The 25265-nt window shown below is 47.5% G+C and overlaps 1 protein-coding gene and 1 non-coding gene across 5 annotated transcripts in view; one reads left to right on the forward strand and one right to left on the reverse strand.

The window, feature by feature from the left end:
• Nucleotides 1-10378, reverse strand: part of VANGL2 (VANGL planar cell polarity protein 2) — a 28153-nt gene extending 17775 nt beyond the window's left edge. The window contains exons 1-2 of one of the 4 annotated variants that reach the window (XM_015113524.3): nt 10077-10378; nt 8868-8951 (exon numbers count right to left, since the gene is read on the reverse strand). The gene's annotated coding sequence lies outside the window, so the exon portion shown is untranslated. Of the gene's footprint in view, nt 1-8867; nt 8952-9671; nt 9762-10076 lie in introns of those variants that run through there. The other 3 variants (XM_015113519.3, XM_015113503.3, XM_028827040.2) reach the window with 3 other exon arrangements.
• A 7633-nt stretch (nt 10379-18011) lies between these two features.
• LOC114674741 (U4 spliceosomal RNA) lies at nt 18012-18152 on the forward strand. Its single transcript, XR_003725852.2, has one exon. It is a non-coding gene; the product is annotated as a U4 spliceosomal RNA (small nuclear RNA).
• The last annotated feature ends 7113 nt before the right edge of the window (nt 18153-25265 follow it).

The following is a 25265-nucleotide window of genomic DNA, read 5'->3' on the forward strand; positions in this document are numbered from 1 at the left end:
GTGGGGGCTTTTGTCCCGGCTGCCCAGCTTCTCCCACATTGATCACCATGGCAACAAAAGCCCCCTGTTGCCTAGGTGATGGCAGCCGGGTCCTGGAACCCATACCCAGCATCCAAAGGGAGGGAGGTTATAGAGGTGGGGGCGATAGGGACAGAGGAGGAGAGAATGGGGTTTCTCCTCTGGCGGCCCCAGCTTTTGTCTGAGCTCTGGGATCAGGTTTCTTCAGGAAACAATTGGAGGCCTCTGGAAAAAATACACTCAGAACCTGGCAACAGGAAGAGGGAGCAGGGCCCTAGAGTAGTGTGTATGTGGATGTGTGTGGGTGTGGGGGTCTGTGTGTGTATAAGGGAGGTGGGTGTTGGCCAAAACACAGACCAGGGCGGACCAACCCTTTCCCATTTCCCACTCAAAGGAGGCAGCTTAAGTGGGCAAGGCGTTGAACACAAACACCAGCACCCCCATGCGTGGCGCGTGCTGAGGACCGATGACCAGACGCAGGCAGCTGCAGGCGCCACCTCCTGCCACTGCTCTAGCCCGGGCCCACCCCGCAGCCCAGTCCCAGCTACTTTAGGCCTGGGGTGGGGTAATGAGACAGAGCATAGATGAAGATGGGGCTGGGAGAAAGAGCTGTGGAAACCAGGGTGATTCTCGTGAAGAAAAGGGGGGCGGGGACAGAGCACAAACATGCACCTAAAAAGGGCACCTATTTTTCCTCATCACCAAGGACAGGGCTGGAAGCACCTAGCCAGCCGAGCTGCAGAGGGTGCTTGGGTTTGATTTTTAAAAGACTTCCAGCCAGGTGGGAAGACGATGGGAAAGAGGACAAGAAGCCTCAAGTTCTCCTCAGACAGGAGCAGAGATCTCTGATAGGACCATTTTCCTCTCCACAGTCAGGGACCAAAGAAGGGTGGTTCTGCCTGAACACAGGGAAATGGGCGTGATTACTGCTTCAGACCCTGCCTGAAGAGTCGTCTGTGGGCCCCTGCCCACTAAAGGTCTCCGATTCCTACACAGGGGCCTGGGTCTTCCTGCATATGCCCTGCACCCCTTTCCCACTGCAGCCCATGGGCAGGGGTATACATGTGGGCACCCCCTAGCTGCCTGGCTCCCTAATCATCACCAACCGTAGTGCCAAGGACCAAGGATATCAATATAAGTTCCACTCAAAGTGCTGGATGCCCACCTTCAGCCGTGGAGATGGCAGGAACTAAGCTGAGAGTCCAACCTCCCAACTCACGATCCCAGGAGCTAGCGCTCTGTGCAGTCAGGCACCTCACCAACGCCTAAGGCCAGTGCAAGGCACAGCAGAGACTCGAGATACAGCTGCCCCACTTCACAGCCTTGCTTGGTTTTCCTCCTTGTCACACTCCTCCCCTGAGTTTCACAGATGTGCTTAACCCAGGCAGAGCTGTCAGGCCCTGGTAGGGGGGCTGAAGTTGATGGGTGTGGGTTGAAAATGCAGATACCCAACATGGCTTCCACAGAGGAGAGGAAGGTACCCGAACCTCTGACTATGCCCACATCACTCCCTGACACCCCTTTCCTTTTCCCTTTCCCCTTCAGGAGGACACAGCTGGCTGAATCACCCTCTTCTCAACAGTTTCCAGCACCAAGCTGAAAGGGGCCTCTCTCTGGGACCCAGAGAGAGAAGGTGACTACTTCTCTCTCTGGGTGCCACTACTCCCTCATGGCCACTACTTCTACAGCAGCCCATTTCCGGCCTCCTCTGATTGTTGGAAAATCGTACTAACACTGACTTTGAGGGGTGCTCTCTTGGAGTGAGACCAGGTTTCTCCATGAGACTGCTCTGGACGCTGCTTCCTTGAGTAGACACAACTGCAAGAGGGCCACGACAGGAGAGGATTTGCTGACTCCATTCTGCCCCCTCTTCTCACCAGGGACAAAGAAACAGAGACTAGACAGGCCTCAGCTAAGACAGCCAGAACCAAAGAGCCTCTATCCCCAAAAGGGGTGGTTCCTGCACCCATCCTTCTACCACTTCTAAGAACCGTGATGTTCCTTCATCCCCACCCAGCCTTGGGCCGTGGGCAAGCCACCCATCCGGAGATGCTAGGCTTTGCTATCACCAAAACGACTAAGGTACAGCGTAGGCAAGGAACAGCTCCAGTCCTGGACCACAAATAGGGTGGAGATTTTGTCCCGACCCGCATTCCTAAACCCTGAAAAAGGCTGTCCGTGGATGACAGTGCTGCCCAGGAGGCCAGAGAGAACAGCTGGATCTTGGTGGGCTGAGGGGTGGGAAGGGCAGAGCAGGGAGCCCAGGAACTGGCACCAGGTGCCCCACCCCCGCCCTGTTAACCAGGCATTCTCCCAGGACAGCCCCAGACATGAGCTCACCATCCTCATAGCCCCAGGGTGGGGGCAGGATCCTTCTCCTCACTGGGCTGAGTGGCAGAGGAGGGGTGGGATCCTGGCCGTGCTTGGGTCATCCAGGCATCTAGGCTTCCAGAGCAGCTTCTCACCAGCAGACCGCAGTGCAGGGTGCACCACAGGAGAAGGGCCCACAGACTAGGCTCTTGGCCAGGATACCTGAGCTTGCATTCTAATTCAAAAGCAGTTGGGGAAGCCAGAGCCAAGCCCCTCTCCACCTGCTTCCTTAATTTCCCTCAGTCTAAGGCCGGGGGTGAGGCTGGGGACCTCTAAATCCACAGAACACACCGAAACACCTGCCCCCCACACACATACACCCACACTCTGTTGCCCCTCTGAAACCTGGACTCACTCCTGCCTGCTCCACCCAGCTCCACCCACCCTCGCTAGGCAGGTTCTGTAAAGACCTGCTCTGCTGTGTCTCCAGCACCCCCACCCCCATCCCAGCTCCCAGAGGTACCTGCCCCCCAACACAGCACACAAAAGCACACACGTGTGTACATACATGTCCCATAGCACCCCATGCCCTAGCCTTCCCCAGACCCATTCCCAGTCAGTCTTGCAGAGAACACTGGGGGTGGAAAGGTTGCAGGAGAAAAGGTGAGTAATCCCCCTGGCATCTGTCCCAGGTGGGGGCCGGTGAGAAGACGGGACACTAAGCTGGTGGGAAGGTAACCAGGGCTTCTGGATTCTCCATTTAATTTTTACCAATGGGCAGGCGCCACAATTTCCACCACCAGGATTTGAGCTGCTTCCTCCCTTGACCTAGGCAGAGAACTGGCCCCTACCTGCCCACCAGGTGAGCTGTGGAAGAACCAAGAAGGAAAACAGGCAGCTTGAGGTGTCTTCAGGGAGAGGGTGGACAATGGGAGGTGGGTGAGCTGTGCTGACCCATAAGCCAGCTTCCTGTGCACTCCAAAAACAAATGCCCCCTCTTCATAGCCTGCTGCTCAAGGTAGGCCGCAACTGTCCCTGGCCCCAAAAGACCTTCAAAACCTACTCACCCAGCCCCTGCCCTGGGGTGCAAAGACGTAAAAAGCAGCTAGTTGGGAAGGGGAAGTTAGCCAACCTTGGGCTTGCTGTGGATGGGGGGAGTTGAGCTGTGAGGATGGAGTGCGGGGGAAGAACACATGGGGACGCTTTCAGGAAAGGCTGAATTGTAGGAAGGCAGTAGAGTGTGAGATACAGTGTGACTGGGGGTGAGGGTGGCAGAGCTGGGTATCCCCATCCTGAGAACCTCCTGTTGCCTCAGCCCAGAGCCTTGGATCTGGCAACTTGGCTGGTTCTTATCTAGAAAACCAGAGACAGCTGAAAGGCCCAAGTACCAGCCAGCCTCCACCATCTTGACTACCCCCCTACCTAAGATTCTCACTCTTTGCTGAAAATTCTCATCTCCCCCATCCCTTATATCTACCATCTCCATTCCTGAAGTAAAGCAGGTGACAAAATGCATGTTTTGTTCACAGTCTGTTGTTTTTTAAGTGACTGCATTCACACCTCGGGCTCAGCACCTGTTCCTATCTAAACCCTACTTGCCCTAAAAATCCAGACCCCCTAGGCCAGGCGCAGTGGCTCATCCCAGCACTTTGGGAGGCGGAGGCAGGTAGATCACCTGAGCTCAGGAGTTCGAGACCAGCCTGACAAACATGGTGAAATCCCACCTCTACTAAAAATACAAAATTAGCTGGGCATGGTGGCACATGCCTGTAATCCCAGCTACTTGGGAGGCTGAGGCAGGAGAATCACTTGAACCAGGGAGGCAGAGGTTGTAGTGAGCCGAGATCATACCATTGCACTACAGCCTAGGCAACGAGCTCTGTCTCAAAAAAATAAATAAATAAATAACAGAACCCCCTCCCCAGACCCACAAACAAACACACCCTCTGTCTCTGACCAGGCTGAGGGAGCCAAGAACACTCTGGTGAAAACAGGGGTCTGAAGGACATTGTTAGGGGCTGTGAAAAAACCCTATAGACAATAAGGACCAGGCTCCTCCCAATCACAAACAAGATCCCATGGGCCATGGTGGCCAGAACCTACAGTCACTCCCTTCCCTCAACCACTCTGCAAAATCATGGCCCAGCAAGGAGAGGTTTCTGCAGAAATGCCAGCCCCACCTCAGGTTTATGACACCAAGGTGCTCCTCCTGGAGACGAGATCGTTCTCTGACTCCCACCCTCAAGGGTAGGCTTCTCTGCTCCTCAGGCTGACAGTGGACTCATGTTTGCTTTTCAGAAAACGGGGGAATTACTCAAGTGCAAGATTAAAGGCAATAATGAGCAATCAGACCTAACTGGAATGACAGTCGGGGAAGGTGAAGAAACTTTGGGAAAAAGGAAGAGCACTGACGTCAGACCTGGCAGAGTCTTTTACGAGCTATGTAATCTCAGGTGAGTCGCTCCTCTTTTCCAAACCTCAGTTTCCTTATCTATAAAATGGGAATAATAGTGCCTACTTCAGAAGGTTAAGAGTTTTCAGCAAAATAATGCATACAGAATATTACAGATTCTGGCACACAATAGATGCTTTAAAAAATGTTAGTTCCCACCTTTTCTCCTTTAGTGGGTCCACAGCCAATCCCCTCCACTTCCTGCTCCCATGACCTCACTGTAAGGAGAAACACCCCAGAATAAGATGGAACCACCTTTAGGTGCAGCGTTGGCCCTGTTCTAAATTAGACCATATCCAGGTACTGCCTGAGAGAGCAACCAAAATGCCTCTTCCTCCTCTCTGCTTCTTTCTTCAGCGGCCCTTGCATCCCCCAACTTTCTTCCTCTCCTTCCTTCTTCCTCACTTACAGTAAGGCAGACCTGGGTTCCAATCACCTCCCACTCTCCTCTAGGCTCTATGCCCAGCTGTGTGTGGAGTGGCAGGGGAAGGGGGTCCCAAGCCTCCCACCCTAGCCAGCCCCCAGCTTCTTCCCACTCTCCCCTCTCCCTGCCCCACCCTGATTACTTACTAGGATATCCTCAGCTCTGCTGATTCCAAGCCTGCTTCTCCCAAACCAGTTCCCAGCTGTTATGTCTGTAATTACCAACCTTGCCAGGGGCATCTGACAAAGCACAGCAAAACTTCATTTCCAAAGGGCCCCACCATAAAGGGCCTCTGCCTCCTATTCTGTACCAAGCAGGGTAGAGACAAGGAAAGCAAAAATTCTCCCTGGCCTACCACAGTTCTAGCCAGATCACAACAGAGAAGGTGAGAGAGGGCTGCCCAAGCCACATCACCAAGAGACAGGATAAAGAAGGGGAGGGCCGCCGTAGGCTAGAGTGTGAGTAGGACTTACTCCCAGGCTTTCCTTCACCTCTGCTGACAAAATCTCATCATGCACAGGGTTACCCATCTTTGGAAGGTAAAAGGGGAAATTTCAGGTCAATTCAGAGAGAGGGGAAGCTGATGCCAAGTGAACAGGGAGATGGCTCCCCACAAGGATGAGGGTTGATGCATACAGTTTCCTGCCCAGGAAAGAGGAGGAAAGAGCAAGTTTTAAAAGTCCCATCCCTAGCCCAGAGCCTAAGAAGAGGCAGTAATACCCTAGCCTCTCTTCTCTCTTAATACCTCCAACTCTACCAACCCCATAGGACAAGCAGGAAAGGGATGATAACTTTGTTTTCTAGACAGAGAAACTGAGGCCAAATCCCTACTTCATACTTCAAGGTGCAGGACTACCAAACACCCTGTGTGCCTTCTTGCTCACACTGAGCCTCCACCAGCAGTGCCCTCCTCAGACCCTTCCTGTTGGCCTAACTCATTCTTTAACCAGCTAAAGTCTATCCACACAAGGGAATAATATTCAGCTATAAAAGGGAATGAAGTACTAATACATGCTGCATGCTACCATGTGAATTAACCTGGAAAACATTATGCTAAGCGAAGGAAGCCAGATTCAAAAGGTCACGCATTCTATCATTCCATGTGTATGAAATATCCAGAATAGGTACATCCATAGAGACAGGATGCAAATTGGTGGCTGCCAGGGGCTGGGGTAAGGGGAAATGGGGACAACTGCATAATGGGTATGGGTTTTCTTTCAGGATGGTGCAAATGTTTGGGGACTAGACAGAGGTGGTTGTTGCACAGCACTGTGAATGTACTAAATGCCACTATTCACTTTAAAGTGGTTTATTTCCTATTATGTGAATTTCACCTTAATTTTTTTTTAATCCAGCTAAGGGGGCATCTCCTCCAGGAACCTTCCCTGGCACCTCACCCCAGGGCCAAGCACTCTTCCTCTATGCTCCAGTGGCCTCCTGAACACACATCCACACAGCACTCACTGGGCTGCAGTGAATCAACATGTTTTCGCATGTCTCCCCTGGGAAACATCTTATTAGCCCCTCCATCCCCTGTGCTTCACACAGCGCCTGGCAGATAGGAGAGAGTGCCTAATGTGGCCGGACAGAGGAAGATCAGAACCAAAGCCTATTTCTCCTGTCCCGACCCCGACCTCTCTCCCTTAACGATGATGATCCCTCAGAATCCAAACCATCCAGCTAACATTTACTATGTGCCAGGAACTGTGCAACGTGCTTTCTCTATTATTTCAGTTAATCCTCATAACCCTAAGAAGTAGGGCCTATTATTAATTCCAATTTACAGGTGAGGCTTCAAAAAGTTACCAGTTTTGTCTGATGTCACAGAATTAGAAAGTGGCAAAGCCAGAATTTAAAAGCAAACCAGGGAAGAAAGCCACTTGGCAGGGGACCAGGGATTCCTTGTGGAAGGGCTCAGTCTAGGCTTGGAGGATGTGCCTTAAGACACCTAAGAGGCTGGGGAAGGGGGTTTATTACTTGCCGAGATCACACCACTGTTAAGTACTAATTCCAACCAACTCTGACTCCTTTCTCTGGCCTCACAATGTGAGGAACACTTGAGGGAAGGAGAAGACTGGAATCTCTAAAACTCAGAGGGGATCAGATCTCTTCCTTTTCCCTGCCAAAGCTTCTGTTAGCCAAGTTCCCTCCCCATTAACTGGAAGGACCTGGAAACCAGATGAGCAGATAAAAGACTGTCCTGCTCTAGGGCCAGGGAAGGGGGGATATTTCCTCAGACCTAAAAGGATCAGGAGAAGAGGCAAACACACCAGAGAGGCCTGCCCCGGAAGAATTAGAGGAAGTAGAAGTCAGGAGCAAGACAATGGGTGAGGAGGGGCCAACGTGGCCACCGACTCCCAATCTGGAAGTACTTTCAGAAATGGCATTTCCTATTATCTGACCACAATTCCTCCTCTTTGGAAGAGCCCACACCAGTATAATATATCATGCATGTGATGAGTGTATACAGAGCAAACAAGGTACCCCAGAGGGCCAGGGCGCACCATCTTAGATGCAAGTGCCTTGCTAGCCTTGGGAGCCCTAACTGTCAGACAGGTGTTGGGTTTGGGGCAATGATCCATTAAAAAAAAAAAAAAGGCTTTTCCTACTCTGCCCCGTTCCTCATTCAAACATTTTGTAACTCCCACTACTCTTATCTCCAGGCCTTAGGGAGGGTAGGGAGCCCTGAGGACTAAAGAGAGAACATTCCAATTGCACATGCCCATTAGAGACTCTAACATTCCAATTGCAATTGCCCAGAGACCCTAATGGGCATGTGCAATCTCACCTCAGCTCTTAAAACTGGGTGCCGCAACCCAGCCACTGGCAGCAAAAAGAAAACTGCTAGAGTGTACAATGGAGGAAGGCTATCCTTAAGAAGGAGGTGAGCAACCCCTTCCCTATACCCCAAAAGAAAAAGGATGAGAGAGGACAGGGAGAGAAGGGAGCTGTAGCTTCTTGGTGGAAAGAGACATTCACTTCCTGGATAGTCACTGACTTCCCACCACACTATCATGACGATGAGTATGGCAGTATAGCCTGCAATGGGTACCTGGCCCTTTCCCCACACACAGTCAGTCCCTGGCCCCACACCCACAGCTCCATCTCAATCATGCTTCACACCAGGGAAAAGGGAAACTATGTGATAAACCACACAGACTCACTTGCAAAAACTCCTGAAGAAACACCCTATGCCACCTTCTCTACCCCATGGGCAGGGAACCCAAGTTGTTCCCTACCAGGTCTCACCCTCCAGACATGCTTCCTCCTCTTGTTTCCATCCCGCACCAAAATCCCAAGACTCCTCAGGAACTTTAAGATCTTAGAGTTAGGGCAGAGTTAGAAGGCTCTGAAGCAACAAACTCTGAGACGGCTTTCCAAGAGAACTGTGGCCTGAGGCTTTTAACTAAGGCTGGGAATAGAAGAATGTAGCCTCTCCAAGCACTGGAACCCAGCCTATGATGATGGGGGAGGAAGTTCCTCTTATTCTTCTCCCTGACCCTGCCAATCTTCCAAATTCCTCTAGGACTACAACCAGACCCCTTGTTCCCTATTCCCCACAACACACGCCCTCTTCCAGAAAAACCCATCCCCCAAAAACAGGCACTTCATAAGACAACCCATTCCCTCCCACCCATAGGTCTCAGATACTTAAGGTACTACCCCTAAATCCAGGCGAGGCCATCCACGAAGTCTCAAAATCCTGCAGACAGCCTTCCTTTCCGGACTTTTGCCAGGAAAATCTGCCTGCAGAGACATAGAGGTACCCCTTACACACACTCAGAAACATACATACCAGCTAAGGCAGGCAAACACACTGATACCCATCAACACAGGTTACACACAAGAGAACACAGATTCACTCACACTTCTTCCCAGTACACAGGTGCACACGCACCTATCCACATGCACTCCATTCTGCTCTTATACACCCACCTTCCTTGGTACCTACACACCTCTTTCCCGTGAAGCCCTCTCCCAATACACACACATAGACATACACGCCTTCCCCTAAGTATACATATAAACATATATCCAAACACACAGCAGATGCGTGGTCAGCCGCTCCTTGGGTGCACACACAGTCAAGCACAGAAAAACACCTACACATCCAAACCAGGGGCCCACCTGCAGGAACATGCAGCACGTCAAGGCATGCACACACACCAAAACAAAGAATCATGCACACGGATCCTCCACCAACCCTTCAAAACTCACTAACGCAGAGCCCACAGTCCCCTAAATGGGTAAATATGAGTGGGGAGAGGGATGCCAGCGTCTGTTCCCTCGGCCCGTATACACAGTCTACCGCTTCCAGCCCCATCCTCTGGCTGTACACACACCCTATCTACTCTGCCCAGCCCGCCCCACAGACTCCACTCTAAACCCTTAATGCATAGCTGCCTCCGTCCCTCCCCACGCTCCTGAGGGGTGTGTGCACCCCAAAACACCCTTGGCTTCCAATACCTCCAGACTCCGATCCTTCCACGCCTCTCCCCCCACCTCCAACACAAGCTCCCAGTCTCCGGCTTCAACCGGCTCCCCTGGGATCATTAAGGCCCCCGCCCGGGCCCAGGAAAGTCCCCGGCTCTCCAGGCCTGGGCTCCGCCCCCTCCCCCACGAGCCCCTTCTCCTCCCCAAAGTTGGGGGGGGTACTCCGCTGTGCCGTGGGGAAGCGCACCGGAAGGGGGTTGCCCGGAGCCCAGCCCCCCTTCCCCCATAAGCCACCCCGCTCGCTCTGGGGTCGGGCACCCCCTGGCCCCTTGCATGATTTTCCTCCTTTTCCGTTTCTTTTTTTCTCTTTCTTTTTCTTTTTCTTTTTTTTTTTTTTTTTTTCAAACTTTGCCCGCGCCCCCGCGGCCCGGCACTCACCCGCCGCTGCGAACTGCCGGGTGGGCTCAGCGGGCGCCCCGCTCGGCCCGTCGCCTTTGTATCCGCAGCGCTTCGGGTCGCTCCGAACTCGGCGCTACCGGACAGGCAGCGCGGGCGATGGGGGTGTTGAGACGGGGGGTTCTTGAGTCTGGTCACCCCCTGCTCCGTCCCAGACCTCTGCCTCTTCCCCCTCAAGGCCCCGGGGGCTGGGGGCCAGGGGGGAATAGGGGGCGCTTAGGCTCCCATGGCGGGACCAAGGATCAAGGAATCAAGGATCAGGAATCAGATCGGGAGCCGGCGGCGGAGGGGGGAGGGGGCGGAGGGGGAGGGGATGAGGGTGGGGGGGTGCAGGGGGCGGGGGAGCGCGAGCTCCCGGGTGCCGCCTCCCGGCTGTTCCCGCAGCCGCCGCCCCTCCTACCGCCACATCCATTGTCTGCGGCCCCGCTCTTCCCGGAGTCGCCGCTCCCCCAGCCCTGCGCCTTCAGATGCCCGGCGGCCCTCAGCGATCCTGGGAATCCGCGGTGGGGCTGACACACGGGTCCCGAACGGTGGGCTGGAGAATGCCTCGATTCTTGGCCTTGGCCCAGCCCGCAGTCCCTCCTGGGACTGTCTTCCTCGACCCCTCCTGTCGGAGACGGAACCCCCAGATCCCCGGGGCTGGGCATATTCTCTTTAGGGCCACGGACCCGGCTGCACAAAATCCAATGGAATCTGGGACGTGGGAAGACTGAATTTTTTTTCCCCCTAGGGGTGCGAGAAGGGAGGGTCATCCCTGATTTTAATTAGTGGCGAGAGACGCACGCCTCTTCCCATGCATACGGGGATTTCCCTGACACCATCACCACCATATCCCCTCCTTCCAAAAATAATTTAATTACTTGGAGTTCTAGCTGCGAGCAGCGACCGCCCCAGTCAGTCTGGGACGCTCCCTCATTAACACGTTTTTCCTCCCCTCTGGTTTGAGTGTTGGGATTAATTACAAAGGGAACTCGGCCCTGGGGAAGAAGGGGAGGAGGAGACGACGCGGGCGCCTGGGAGTTTGGATGGCGGAGGAGAGGGGGCCTTCTCCCAGGAAACCTCCAAGAGGAAAAAGGCCTTGGCCTGTTGGGTCCCCAACCCCAAGCAGGCAGACTGTGCATCCCAGGAGTTTCAGATACTTTAGAGTTGAAGGTGCCACACAGGGATTGTAGGGTCTCACAAAATATCCTACACGTCTGAGGCATTTCTGCCTCCCAGTATGCCAAGAAATCAGTTAGGGTTCTTTTATATCTGACCCTGCAAGAGTGACCCTACACCGTAAAAGCCTGGGCTGTGGGAAGTCCATGTTCCCCTTGGAGTAAGTGAAAGCAGTATTCAATTATCATTAGTGTTATTGGCGTGCAACCCGCCACTTAGAGTAGTATCATTTCGAAAGCATCTTCGCATACTTCTCCCTAAGCAGGCCAAGGCCTTTTCAACATCTCAGCCTCCTTCAGTTTCCAGTCCTGGCACCTGCTCTAACAACCCTGTGATTAAGGAATCCCAGAGAAGGAGACTCCCAGTCTCTGTTCCTCACTTGTTTCGGAATTTTTGCTCCTCCCTAATGAAAATTATTTCCTGAGACCTAATCTCACCCCTTTTGATGGTTCATTCTAACCTGTCCAAAGATGAGGACAGAGCCAATTTTGCTGCATTGTTCAAAGATGCAGAACAGTAAAACACACTTCCTTTCTCCTTTGCCCAAACTCTGCCTTTCTTCATCCCCTCCTCCAGTAGTATGGGTAAGCAGGTGACTCAGCACCAAGACTACATGAAATATGCAGAATCATCATTTCATGTACCCAAGTCCCTGCATGCGTCCAGGCACTCATTCACTTTGTGCCTATCGTGTGCAGGCACCGGGCTGCACTAGGGCTCGTATGAGGGGGTGGCAGGAGAGCTGGGGAAGAAGGGTTAAGGGAAGTAGGGAGGACATGGGTGTCCCCAGCCTTGCCCCAAAGCACACCCCAGTGCTGGGCAGCTAGTGTGTAATTTGACAAAGAGTCAGGGCTGCCGTGGCACCGTCTGTCAGGCAGATTCAGTGTGAATTATGTTCACACGCTGCTAGCCTGTTTCTCAGACCTCAGAAGGGCCCGAAGAACTGGAAAAAGTGCTCCTGATGCCAGAATTACAGATAATTCCATAGTCTGGCCCCACTGAAAGCTTGAAACCTAAGTCAGGATGTTAACAGACGAAGCTTCCCAATTAACAGGTATCAGGCATCAGGCTAGAGTAAGTTTGGTCCCTCCTTTCTCTTCTCTGAGGGTGAGGTTGGGGGCTTTCAGTTACATCTCTGCAATGAAAACACCGGATTACAGAGTCCAACAATAAATTTTACTGGTGTAGTCTGTCCCATTCAGCAATTCTCTGTACTACCTTCTACCTTCACCCCAGGATAGAATCCCATCTGGATTTCACACGTCCCCAAGTCACTGAGTAAGGAAACAGAGACCCAACTAGAAGGCCCATGTGCCCTACGGTCTAAGGGACCTAGCTTAATTCTTTAGAAGGAAGGAGAGCACTGAAATGACATTTGACTGAGATTTTCCCAAAGGGGTCAACCTACAATAACAGAGGGAGGCCAGGAGCCTGAGGGACAACAGAATGGAACAGATTGGATTTTGTACAGCTCCTGTCCTTGAGGACATAGTCCAGTTTCTTGATTTCTTCAAGCCTCAATTTCTGCTTGTATAAAAAGGATCTAATGAAATAACCGACGGAACACCCTCCACATACCCATAGTGCCACAGTCAATTCCCAATCGAGCTTCCCGTCTCTGTTCTGTGCCTAGGACAAACACTTCTCTAGGACACTTCTTTCAGTACTCTTCCTCGGGGAAGGAGGGCCCTAGCTAAAAGCCAGGGCTCTCCATTAAAGCCCTTTCAACGCCTCACCAGCTCAGTAGGTGGAGGTGGGGCTGGCGGAGTCAGATCAGAGGCTTCCCAGGAGCCCTGGGAGTTGGACTCCCCTGGGGAAGATTTAGGGAGCTCAAGAAGTGACAGTAGACTCTCTCTGAGGGAAGGTCCAGACTATAGAGAAGCACCTACCTACTTCCTGTGTGGTTGAAGCTGTCCCTGGAGGTCAGGCCCAGACCACAGTAGCAAAAGTTAGGTTTTCTGCTCTGATGAAAAGTAGGGCCTTTTTACGATGCTGCTCAGAGAAAGGGAATCCTTGGTACCTTACTCGTAGAAGCTTCACACACTAGCAGAATGGCCATCAAAGTGTTTCCATGTGAGCAATTAGCAATTTTAACCACCTCCCAGGTACAGGTGACTGCAGTAATGTACCCACATGCAGGGCCACAATCACCATCTACTTCCAGCCCTGCTGATGAGCCTGGGGATGAGTTGATCTCCCGGAATAGTTAGAGATCTTTCCCCAGCACCCGCCTTCCCAGAAAGGCTACTCTCAATGCTCACAAAAGGATTTCCAGAGCCAGTCTATATTGTGAAATACCTGGGTTCTGAGGGTGAGGGATTTCCCCCCTCAGTTTTAGTAAAAAAAAAAAAAAAAAAAAAAACTGCTCACACACAAAAAAACTTAACTGGTCAAGAACTGTACTACATCATAGGCTTGTGGTGAGGTGTCTCCCATGTGAGATCCTGATCTCTAAGAAGAAGGACCACGCCTCATTCATTTCTATATCTCTGGCACATAAAATACACTAAGTTAGCATTAGCTGCCTTCCCTTCTTGCTTCCTTCTCTTTCTCCCTTCCTCATCTATGAAACCTTGATCACTCCCTATTCATCAGACCTTTATTAAGTGTGAGTTTCCTCAAATCCAATCCTATTATCGTGAATCTAAAATGTTACCTACAATTAAACCAGTGGTTGTGAACTTTGACTGCAGATTTTAATCTCCTGGGAAGCTTTGAAAACACATCAATGCCCAGGACCATCCCGGACTCATTAAACCAGAAACTTCCGAGGTGTGACCCAGCTATTGGCACTTTTTTAAGATACCTCAGTGATTCTAATGTGAGAACCACTGAATTAAACTCTTTCTGATTTCCTTCCTCCTTCTAGGGAAGAATAAACACTCTCCACCTCCCTTGCCTGGGTCTAGGCCCTGCAGGTGTGTGTTATATCCCATCCTTTCCCACCTCCATCCATTATTCCCAATCTCTCCGGTAACCAACTTCGGCCTCTTCACTGATCTTTGCTCAGCAGACATAATAAAATGAAATACCTTCCTTCACTCAGTAGTCTCCTCTTGCTTTAGCCTTCGCTTTCATTTCTTTCTCATCTAACCCTCTTAAAAAAGTAGATTATTAGGCCAGGCCTGGTGGTTCACGCCTGTAATCCTAGCACTTTGGGAGGCTGAGGCGGGTGGATCACCTGAGGTCGAGAATTCGAGACCAGCCTGACCCACATGGAGAAACCCTGTCTCTACTAAAAATACAAAATTAGCCGGGCGTGGTGGCAGGTGCCTGTAATCCCAGCTACTCGGGAGGCTGAGGCAGGATAATCGCTCGAACCCGGGAGGCGGAGATTGCGGTGAACTGAGTTCCCGCCATTGCATTCCAGCCTGGGCAAAAAGAGTGAAACTCCGTCTCAAAAAAAAAAAAGTAGATTCTTCACTACTATCTCTCTTCCTCCCTTCACTCCTCAGCTCCTTGAACCCAAGCCACCCTTCCAATGTGTTTTCTACTCCTGACTCCAAATACTGTTACTTCCCAGAATTTAGCCTTTGGCCCCCTTACTCCCCACTCCACATGCTTTTCCAAAGCAATGTCATTCACTCCTGTGGCTTCAGTCAGTGCTCACTTATGAATGCTGCTAAATCCAGGTCTAACTTGTGAGCATAAGACTCAAATTTCCGACTTCCTACCATACATTTTCACTTGGACATTTCTTGGGTATCTTAAATGTAATAGGTTTAAAAGGAACAACATTATCTTCCTTCCACCTCTATCCCCTTGACTTATTCAGACCTTTATCTTTTCCAAACATGTCTCATTCTCTTTCAATCCATCTTCCTCCCTGTTGCCAATGCAATTTTTATGAAAGGGAAATCAGCCTGTCACTCTCTTACCTAAAACAACCCATGGCTTCCCACTGTCTACAAGATAAAATCAAAACTTTTTGGCACCATATATAAGAAACTTCAGGCCCCAACTCATTCCCCTTCTGCAGGCTTATCTCCTAGTACTCCCTGTGCATTTAAAGCCCAAACTTTCAGTACACATATATCCAAACTATAACCATCTACTCGTTGTTCTGCCAACTTGAGGCTCTACTACTTCTCTGCCTTCTCACAAAGTTCCCTTTGCCTAAAATGCCCTCCTCCTTCTTTCTGCCTGGAAAGTTCTGTTCATCCTTCAAGACTCGACTGTAGCCTCCTCTGCAACTCTTTACCAACTTTCCCAAGCAAAGCTAGATGGTCCCACACCCAGAGAACCTCCTTTGTGCTCTCAAAGCTCTGCATACCTTTGTTTTAGCATTTATGATATTGTATGGTAATTTCTTCATAATAATTGAATGGTAATTTCTCAATAATAGCATTTTAAGGTTGGAAGAGACTCTGAATTTTACAGATGAGGAAACAGGTGCAAAGTAAGTGCCTCATTGCCCAAAATCATACGGCTAATTAGTGGCAGCACCAGAACTAAACCCCAGGTCTCCTGACTTACTGTTCAGTAGTCTGTCAACTGCACCACATTAACTGAGCATGGTTTCATCTGAAATAAAGATACAGGGTAGTGACTCCTAGTGTTTTGTGGACTTTTGAGACTTTGATGAAAGCTACAAGTACTCCCCAGAAAAATGTACACATGTACACATGTACACACACAGAACTTCACATCCATCTCAGGGCATACAGGGGGATATGTGTGGCATTGGTTGAAAGAGAGAAGAATCTAGAAGCAGCAAAACCAGTAAGAAGGCTAATTAAACAGTTTGGGGGGCAGGGTGGGGGAGGGGAGTTGAGCCTGGCTCCAAGGCTGTGGGGATAGATAAGGATAGAAAAGAAAGCTCGTTGCCAGGCACCGTGGCTCACACCTGTAATCCCAATACTTTGGGAGGCTAAGGCGGATGATCACGAGGTCAGGTGTTTGAGACCACCCGGCCAACATGGTGAAACTCCGTCTCTACTAAAAATACGAAATTAGCTGGGCATGGTGGTGCATGCCTGTAATCCTAGCTGCTTGGGAGGCTGAGGCAGGAGAATTGCTTGAACCTGGGAGGCAGAGGTTGCCGTGAGCCAAGATCACTCCATTGCACTCCAGCCTGGGCAACAGGAGCGAAACTCCATCTCAAAAAAAAAAAAAAGCTGAAATTTGGAAGATGACCTGCAGGTGGGATGAATAGGGTTGAGGAACAAAGAGGCATTTAAAATGACTCAAAATGACTATCTGGTATGTATATTAAGCAAGCTGGTGATACCATACATAAAATTAGGGGCTATTGAGAGAGCAGGTTTAAAGAGTAGATAATATGTGGGATTTGACAGATATCTCAGGTATCCGTGGGTTATCAGGGTAGGGACATCTGTAGGAAGCTGTTAATAACATAAGTACTTTCCACATCTCTCCTGCCACTCTTTTTCAGGCCACCTGAACAATCTATTATTCCCTAGCCCAAACACATGCTTTACTGCCTCCAATCCCATTGTTCATCCTATTGCCTCTATATAGAGCACCTTCCTTACACCATCGCCCATATCCAAAATATTTCAAGGTTCAATTTGAATATTTTCTTAAGTCATTCCTGACATCATCAGTTTGACTTAATATCTCTCTTCTGTAAAGTCCCAAATCTTTCTTTGAATCTCTCCCACCATATTCACTATTTTGTCTTTTTTTTTTTTTTTTTTTCTTGAGACAAGGTCTTGCTCTGTTGCCCAGGCTGGAGGGCAGTGGCATGATCTCAGCTCACTGCAGCCTCAACTTCCCCAGGCTCAGGTGATCCTCCCACTTCAGTCTCCCAAGTAGTTGGGACCTGCCACAATACCCAGCTAGCTTTTGTATTTTTTGGAGAGACAGGGTTTCACCACATTGCCCAGGCTGGCCTCCAACTTCTGATCTCAACAGATCAACCTGCTTTGGCCTCCCCAAGTATTAGTATTACAAGTATGAACCACCATGCTCAGCCATATTCACTATTTTGAATTTCAGTTATTTATGTTCCTGAGAAAAAGGGGCAAGAAGAAACAAAGAACAGATGGTACAAATAGATAACAAATAACAAGACAAAAATTTAAGCCAGGCTATATCAGTAATCACATTAAATATAAATGGTCTAAATACTCCAATTAAAGGCCAGGTGCAGTGGGGTCATGCGTATAATTCCAGCACTTCGGGAGGTCAAGGAGGGTAGATCAGTTGAGGTCAGGAGTTCGAGACCAGCCTGGCCAACATGGTGAAACCCTGTCTCTACTAAAAATACAAAAATTAGGCGTGGTGGGGTGCACCTGTAATCCCAGCTACTTGGGATGCTGAGACAGGAGACTCACTTGAACCCAGGAGGTGGTGGTTGCAGTAAGCCAAGACTGCACCACTGCACTCCAGCCTGGGTGACAGAGTGAGACTCTGTTTTAAAAAAAAAAAAAAAAAAAAAAAAAGCATAATTTGTCAGATTAGATTATAAAAGCATGATTTGTCAGATTAGATTATAAAAGCATGATTTGTCAGATTAGATTATAAAAGCAATATCTAACTGCCTAAAAAAATCCTTTTAAATATAGACACAAATAAGTTAAAGCTAAAGGGATAGAAAAAATGTACCATGCTAATGCTAATCAAAATAAAGTTGGAATGGCTATACTAATACTAATAATGTAGATTTCAGAGCAAAGAATATTGCCAGGGATAAAAAAGATCATTTCATAATGATAAAGAGGTCAATTCATCAAGAAGACATAATAACTCTAAACATTTATGTACCCAATAACAGATATTCAAAGTACATGAAGCAGCTTTGCACAATGGGAAGTATCATAGCCAATGAGGTTTATCTGAGGCACGACTATTGCTAATTGAAAACTTTTCCCAATACCCCACTGTGATGACTTGTAACATAGTCAGCATTGACAATTTTGACAGTCTTTACGAAGACTGAATTTGAAAAAAAAAAAAAAAAAAACCTGGGCTAGTCATAGTGGCTCACGCCTATAGTCCCAGCACTTTTGAGAGGCCAAGGTGGGTTGATCACTCGAGCCCAGCAGCGCAAGACCAGCCTGGGCAACATGGTGAAATCCCATCTCTACTAAAAATACAAAAATTAAACAGGCTTGGTGGCGTGTGCCTGTAGTCCCAGCTACTCAGGAGGTGGGGTCTGAGACATGAGAATTGCTTGAATCCAGTAGGCAGAGGTTGTGGTGAGCTGAGATCATGCCACTGCACTCCAGCCTGGGCGACAGAGTGAGACTCTATTTCAGAAAAAAAAAATACAAATACAAATACAAAAATTAGCTGGGCATGGTGGCTCACACCTGTAGTCCCAGCTACCTGGGAGGCTGAGATGGGAGGATCACCTGAGCCTGGGGAGGTGAAGGCTGCAGTAAGCCATGATTGTGGCATTGCACTCCAGCCTAGGTGACAGAGTAGGACTCTCTCTTTATCTCTCTCTCTCTCTCTATGTATATATGTTTGTGTGTGTGTATATATATGTGTGTGTGTGTGTATGCATATATACATGAAGCAAAAACCAATAGAACTACAAGGATAAATTGACAAATCCACAATGATAATCAGTAATATCAATACCCATATCTTAATAATTGATAGAACAAATAGAAAATCAGTAAAGATATAAAAGATTTGACCAACAGTATCAATTAATTTGACTCAATTGATTATTGAACATTCCATCCAACAGCCGAATTTTTTTCAATAACATTTCACTGGAACATTTACCAAGGTAGCCATAAAGTAAGTAGTGATCAATTTTAAAAGAATCAGATTATATAAAATATATTCCCTGGCTACAGTGGTATTAAAGTAAATATCAATAATAGAAAGATATCTAGAAAATCTCCAAATATAATACCAGAGACTGGAAAGGGTGGAGGGGAAGGAAAGGATGAAGACAGGTTGATTATGGGCACAAACATATAGTTAGACAGAAGACATAAGCTCTAATGTTTGATAGCAGACTAGGGTGACTATACTTAGCAACAATATTATGTATATTTCAAAGTAACTAGAGGAGAGAACTTGAAATGATACCAGAACTTAAGAATGATAAACACTCATTAACAAGGTGATGGGGGATAGAAATCTGACATCAAGGTGTTGGTAGGGCCATGCTTTCTCTGAAGGAACTAGGGGAGAGTCCTTCCTTGCTTCTTCCAGCTCCCGGTGTTTTCTGACAATCCAGGGCATTCCTTGGTTTGTAAATTCATCACTCCATTCTCTGCCTCCATTGTCATTTGGCTGGATTCTCTCTCTGGATCTCTGCATCATCTTCCCTCCCTGTGTGTCTATGTCCAAATTTCCCTCTTCTTAAAGGATACCAACCATATCGGATTAAGGGCCCATCTTACACCATTACCTCATCTTAATGAATTGCATCTGCAAAGACTTCTATTTATAAACAAACTCAGAGTCACAGGTACCAGGGGTTAGGACTTCAATATATCTCTTGGAAGGAAGGGTCAATTCAACCCATAGAACACTCAAAAGATTAAATTTAAAACACAATTTACAGTGACACCAAAAAATGTAAAATACTGGGGGACAAATCCCACCAAAGATGTGCAAGTCTGATGCACTGAAAACTACAAAATATTGCTCAAAGAAATTAAAGAAAGTTAGAGTCCATTCCAAGATGGCTGAGTAGGAACAGCTCCAGTCTGCAGCTCCCAGCATGATTGACAAAGAAGACGGGAGATTTCTGCATTTCCAACTGAAGTACCTGGTTCATCTCATTGGGACTGGTTGTACTGTGGGTGCAGCCCATGGAGGGCAAGCCAAAGCAGGGCAGGGTGTTGCCTCACTGGGGAAGTGCAAGGAGTTGGGGGATTTCCTTTTCCTAGCTAAGGGAAGCTGTGACAGACTGTACCTGGAAAAATGGTACACTCTTGCCCAAATACTGTGCTTTTCCCATGGTCTTAGCAACCAGCAGACCAGGAGATTCTCTGCCATGCCTGACTCAGCAGGTCCCATGCCCACAGAGCCTTGCTGACTGCTAGCACAGCACTCTGAGATCAACCTGCAAGGCAGCAGCCTGGTAGGGGGAGGGGTGTCCACCATTGCTGAGACTTGAGTAGGTAAACAAAGTAGCCTGGAAGTTCAAACTGGGCAGAGCCCAACACAGCTCAGCAAGGCCTACTGCCTCTATAGACTCCACCTGTGTAGGCAGGGCATACCTGAACAAAAGGCAGCAGAAACTTATGCAGACTTAAATGTCCCTGTCTGACAGCTCTGAAGAGAGCAGTGATTCTCCCAGCACAGCGTTTGAGCTCTGAGAACAGACAGACTGCATCCTCAAGTGGGTCCCTGACCCCCATGTAGCCTAACGGGGAGACACCTCCCAGTAGGGGCTGACAGGCACCGCATACAGACAGGTGCCCCTCTGGGACAAAGCTTCCAGAGGAAGGATCAGGCAGCAATATTTGCTGTTCTGCAATATTTGCTGTTCTGCAGCCTCTGCTAGCGATACCCAGGCAAACAGGGTCTGGAGTGGACCCCCAGCAAAATCCATCAGACCAGCAGCTGATGGACCTGAATGTTAGAAGGAAAACTAAAAAACAGAAAGGAATAGCATCAACATCAACAAAAAGGACATCCACATCAAAACCCCGTTTTTAGGTCACCAATGTCAAAGAGCAGAGGTAGATAAAACCACAAAGATGGGGAGAAACCAGAGCAGAAAAGATGAAAATTCTAAAAACGAGAGTGCCTCTTCTCCAAAGGATCGCAGCTCCTCGCCAGCAATGGAACAAAGCTGAATGGAGAATGACTTTGATGACTTGACAGAAGCAGGCTTCAGAAGGTCGGTAATAACAAACTTCTCCAAGCTAAGGGACCATATTCTAACCCATTGCAAGGAAGCTAAAAATCTTGAAAAAAAGGTTAGGCAAATGGCTAACTAGAATAAACAGTGCAGAGAAGACCTTAAATGACCTGATAGAGCTGAAAACAATGGTATGAGAACTTTATGATGCATGCACAAGCTTCAGTAGCCAATTTGATCAAGTTGAAGAAAGGGTATCAGTGATTGAAGATCAAATTAATGAAATAAAGTGAGAAGACGACAATAGAGAAAAAAACAGTAAAAAGAAATGAACAAGGCCGGGCGCAGTGGCTCAAGCCTGTAATCCCAGCACTTTGGGAGGCCGAGACGGGTGGATCACGAGGTCAGGAGATCGAGACCATCCTGGCTAACATGGTGAAACCCCGTCTCTACTAAAAAAATACAAAAAACTAGCCAGGCGAGGTGGCGGGCACCTGTAGTCCCAGCTACTCGGGAGGCTGAGGCAGGAGAATGGCGTAAACCCGGGAGGTGGAGCTTGCAGTGAGCTGAGAGCTGGCCACTGCACTCCAGCCTGGGTGACAGAGCGACACTCCGTCTCAAAAAAAAAAAAAGAAAGAAATGAACAAAGCCTCCAAGAAATATGGGACTCTGTGAAAAACCAAATCTAAGTTTGATTGGTGTACCTGAAAGTGATGGGGAGAATGGAATCAAGTTGGAAAACACTCTTCAGGATATTATCCAGGAGAACTTCCCCAACCTAGCAAGGCAGGCCAACATTCAAATTCAGGAAATACAGAGACCACCACAAAGATACTCCTCAAGAAGAGCCAAGACACATAATTGTCAGATTCACAAAGGTTGAAATGAAGGAAAAAATGTTAGGAGCAGCCAGAGAGGAAGTTCGGGTTACCCACAAAGGGAAGCCCATCAGATTACAGCAGATCTTTCAGCAGAAACCATACAAACCAGAAGAGAGTGGGGGCCAATATTCAACAGTCTTAAAGAAAAGAATTTTCAACCCAGAATTTCATATCCACCAAACTAAGCTTCATAAGTGAAGGAGAAATAAAATCCTTTACAGACAAGCAAATGCTGAGAGATTTTGTCACCACCAGGCCTGCCTTACAAGAGCTCCTGAAGGAAGCACTAAACATGGAAAGGAACAACTGGTACCAGCCACTGGAAAAACATGCCAAGTTGTCAAGACTGTCGATGCTATGGAGAAACTGCATCAATTAACGGGCAAAATAACCAGCTTACATCATAATGACAGGATCAAATTCACATATAATATTAACCTTAAATGTAAATGGGCTAAATACCCCAATTAAAAGACACAGACTGGCAAATTGGATAAAGAGTCAAGACCCATCAGTGTGCTGTATTCAAAAGACCCATCTCATGTGCAGAGATATACATAGGCTCAAAATAAAGGGATGGAGGAAGATTTCCCAAGCAAATGGAAAGGAAAAAAAAAAAACAGGTTGCAATCCTAGTCTCTGATAAAACAGACTTTAAACCAACGAAGATCAAAAGAGACAAAGAAGGGCATTACATAATGGTAAAGGGATTAATGCAACAAGAAGAGCTAACTATCCTAAATATATATGCACCAATACAGCAGCACCCAGATTCATAAAGCATGTCCTTAGAGACCTACAAAGAGACTTAGACTCCCATACAATTACAGCGGGAGAATTTAACACCCCACTGTCAATATTAGACAGATCAACCAGACAGAAAGTTAACAAGGATATCCAGAACTTGAACTCAGCTCTGCACCAAGTGGACCTAATAGACATCTACAGAACTCTCCACCTCAAATCAAAAGAATATACATTCTTCTCAGTGCCACATCACACTTATTCTAAAATTGACCACATAATTGGAAGTAAAACACTCCTCAGCAAATGTAAAAGAACAGAAATCACAACAACCTGTCTCAGACCACAGTGCAATCAAATTACAACTCAGGATTAAGAAACTCACTCAAAACCTCTCAACTACATGGAAACTGAACAACCTGCTCCTGAATGACTACTGGGTAAATAATGAAATGAAGGCAGAAATAAAGATGTTCTTTGAAACCAATGAGAACAAATACACAATGTACCAGAATCTCTGGCCCACATGTAAAGCAGTGTGTAGAGGGAAATTTATAGCACTAAATGCCCACAACAGAAAGCAGGAAAGATCTAAAATCGACACCCTAACATCACAATTAAAAGAACTAGAGAAGCAAGAGCAAACACATTCAAAAGCTAGCAGAAGGTAAGAAATAACTAAGATCAGAGCAGAACTGAAGGAGATAGAGACACCAAAAACTCTTCAAAAAAAATCAATGAATCCAGGAGCTGGTTTTTTGAAAAGATCAACAACATAGATAGACTGCTAGCAAGACTAAAAAAGAAGAAAAGAGAGAAGAATCAAATAGAGGCAATAAAAAATGATAAAGGGGATATCACCACCGATCCCACAGAAATACAAATGACCATCAGAGAATACTATAAACACTTCTATGCAAATAAACTAGAAAATCTAGAAGAAATGGATAAATTCCTGGACACATACACCTTCCCAAGACTAAACCAGGAAGAAGTTGAATCTCTGATAGACCAATAACAGGCTCTGAAATTGAGGCAATAATTAATAGCCTACCAACCAAAAAAGTCCAGGACCAGACGGATTCGCAGCCAAATTCTACCAGAGATACAAAGAGAAGCTGGTACTATTCCTTCTGAAACTATTCCAATCAATAGAAAAAGAGAATACTTTCTAACTCATTTTATGAGGCCAGCATCATCCTGATACCAAAGCCTGGTAAAGACACACACAAAAAAAGAGAATTTTACACCAATATCCCTGATGAACATCGATGTGAAAATCTTCAATAAAATACTGGCAAACTGAATCCAGCAGCACATCAAAAAGCTTATCCACCACAATCAAGTCAGCTTCATCTCTGGGATGCAGGGCTGGTTCAACGTATGCAAATCAATAAATGTAATCCATCACTTAAATAGAACCAACCACAAAAACCACATGATTATCTCAATAGATGCAGAAAAGGCCTTCAACAAAATTCAACAGCCCTTCGTGCTAAAAACTCCCAATAAACTAGGTATTGATGGAACATATCTCAAAATAATAAGAGCTATTTATGACAAACCCACAGCCAATATCATACTGAATGGACAAAAACTGGAAGCATTCCCTTTGAAAACCAGCACAAGACAAGGATGCCATCTCTCACCACTCCTATTCAACATAGTGTTGGAAGTTCTGACCAGGGCAATCAGTCAGGAGAAAGAAATAAAGGGTATTCAATTAGGAAAAGAGGAAGTCAAATTGTCCCTGTTTGCAGATGACATGAATGTATATTTAGAAAACCCCATCATCTCAGCCCTAAATCTCCTCAAGCTGATAAGCAACTTCAGCAAAGTCTCAGGATACAAAATCAATGTGCAAAAATCACAAGCATTCCTATACACCAGTAACAGACAAACAGAGAGTCAAATCATGAGTGAACTCCGTTCACAATTGCTTCATAGAGAATAAAATACCTAGGAATCCAACTTACAAGGCATGTGAAGGACCTCTTCAAGGAGAACTACAAACCACTGCTCAGTGAAATAAAAGAGGACCCAAACAAATGGAAGAACATTCCATGCTCATGGATAGGAAGAATCAATATTGTGAAAATGGCCATACTGCCCAAGGTAATTTATAGATTCAATGCCATCCCCATCAAGCTACCAATGACTTTCTTCACAGAATTGAAAAAAAAACTGCTTTAAAGTTCGTATGGAACCAAAAAAGAGCCCACATTGTCAAGACAATCCTAAGCAAAAAGAACAAAGCCAGAGGCATCATGCTACCCGACTTCAAACTATACTATAAGGCTACAGTAACCAAAACAGCATGGTACTGGTACCAAAACAGAGATATAGACCAATGGAACAGAACAGAGGCCTCAGAATAACACCACACATCTACAACCATCTGATCTTTGACAAACCTGACAAAAACAAGAAATGGGGAAAGGATTCCCTGTTTAATAAATGGTGCTGGGAAAACTAGCTAACCATGTGTAGAACACTGAAACTGGATCCCTTCCTTACACCGTATACAAAAATTAATTCAAGATCAATTAAAGACTTAAATGTTAGACCTACAACCATAAAAACCCTACAAGAAAACCTGGTCAATACCATTCAGGACATAGGCATGGGCAAAGACTTCATGACTAA

The sequence above is a fragment of the Macaca mulatta genome, chromosome 1 (assembly GCF_049350105.2).
Source record: "Macaca mulatta isolate MMU2019108-1 chromosome 1, T2T-MMU8v2.0, whole genome shotgun sequence".
Lineage (NCBI taxonomy): Eukaryota > Metazoa > Chordata > Mammalia > Primates > Cercopithecidae > Macaca > Macaca mulatta.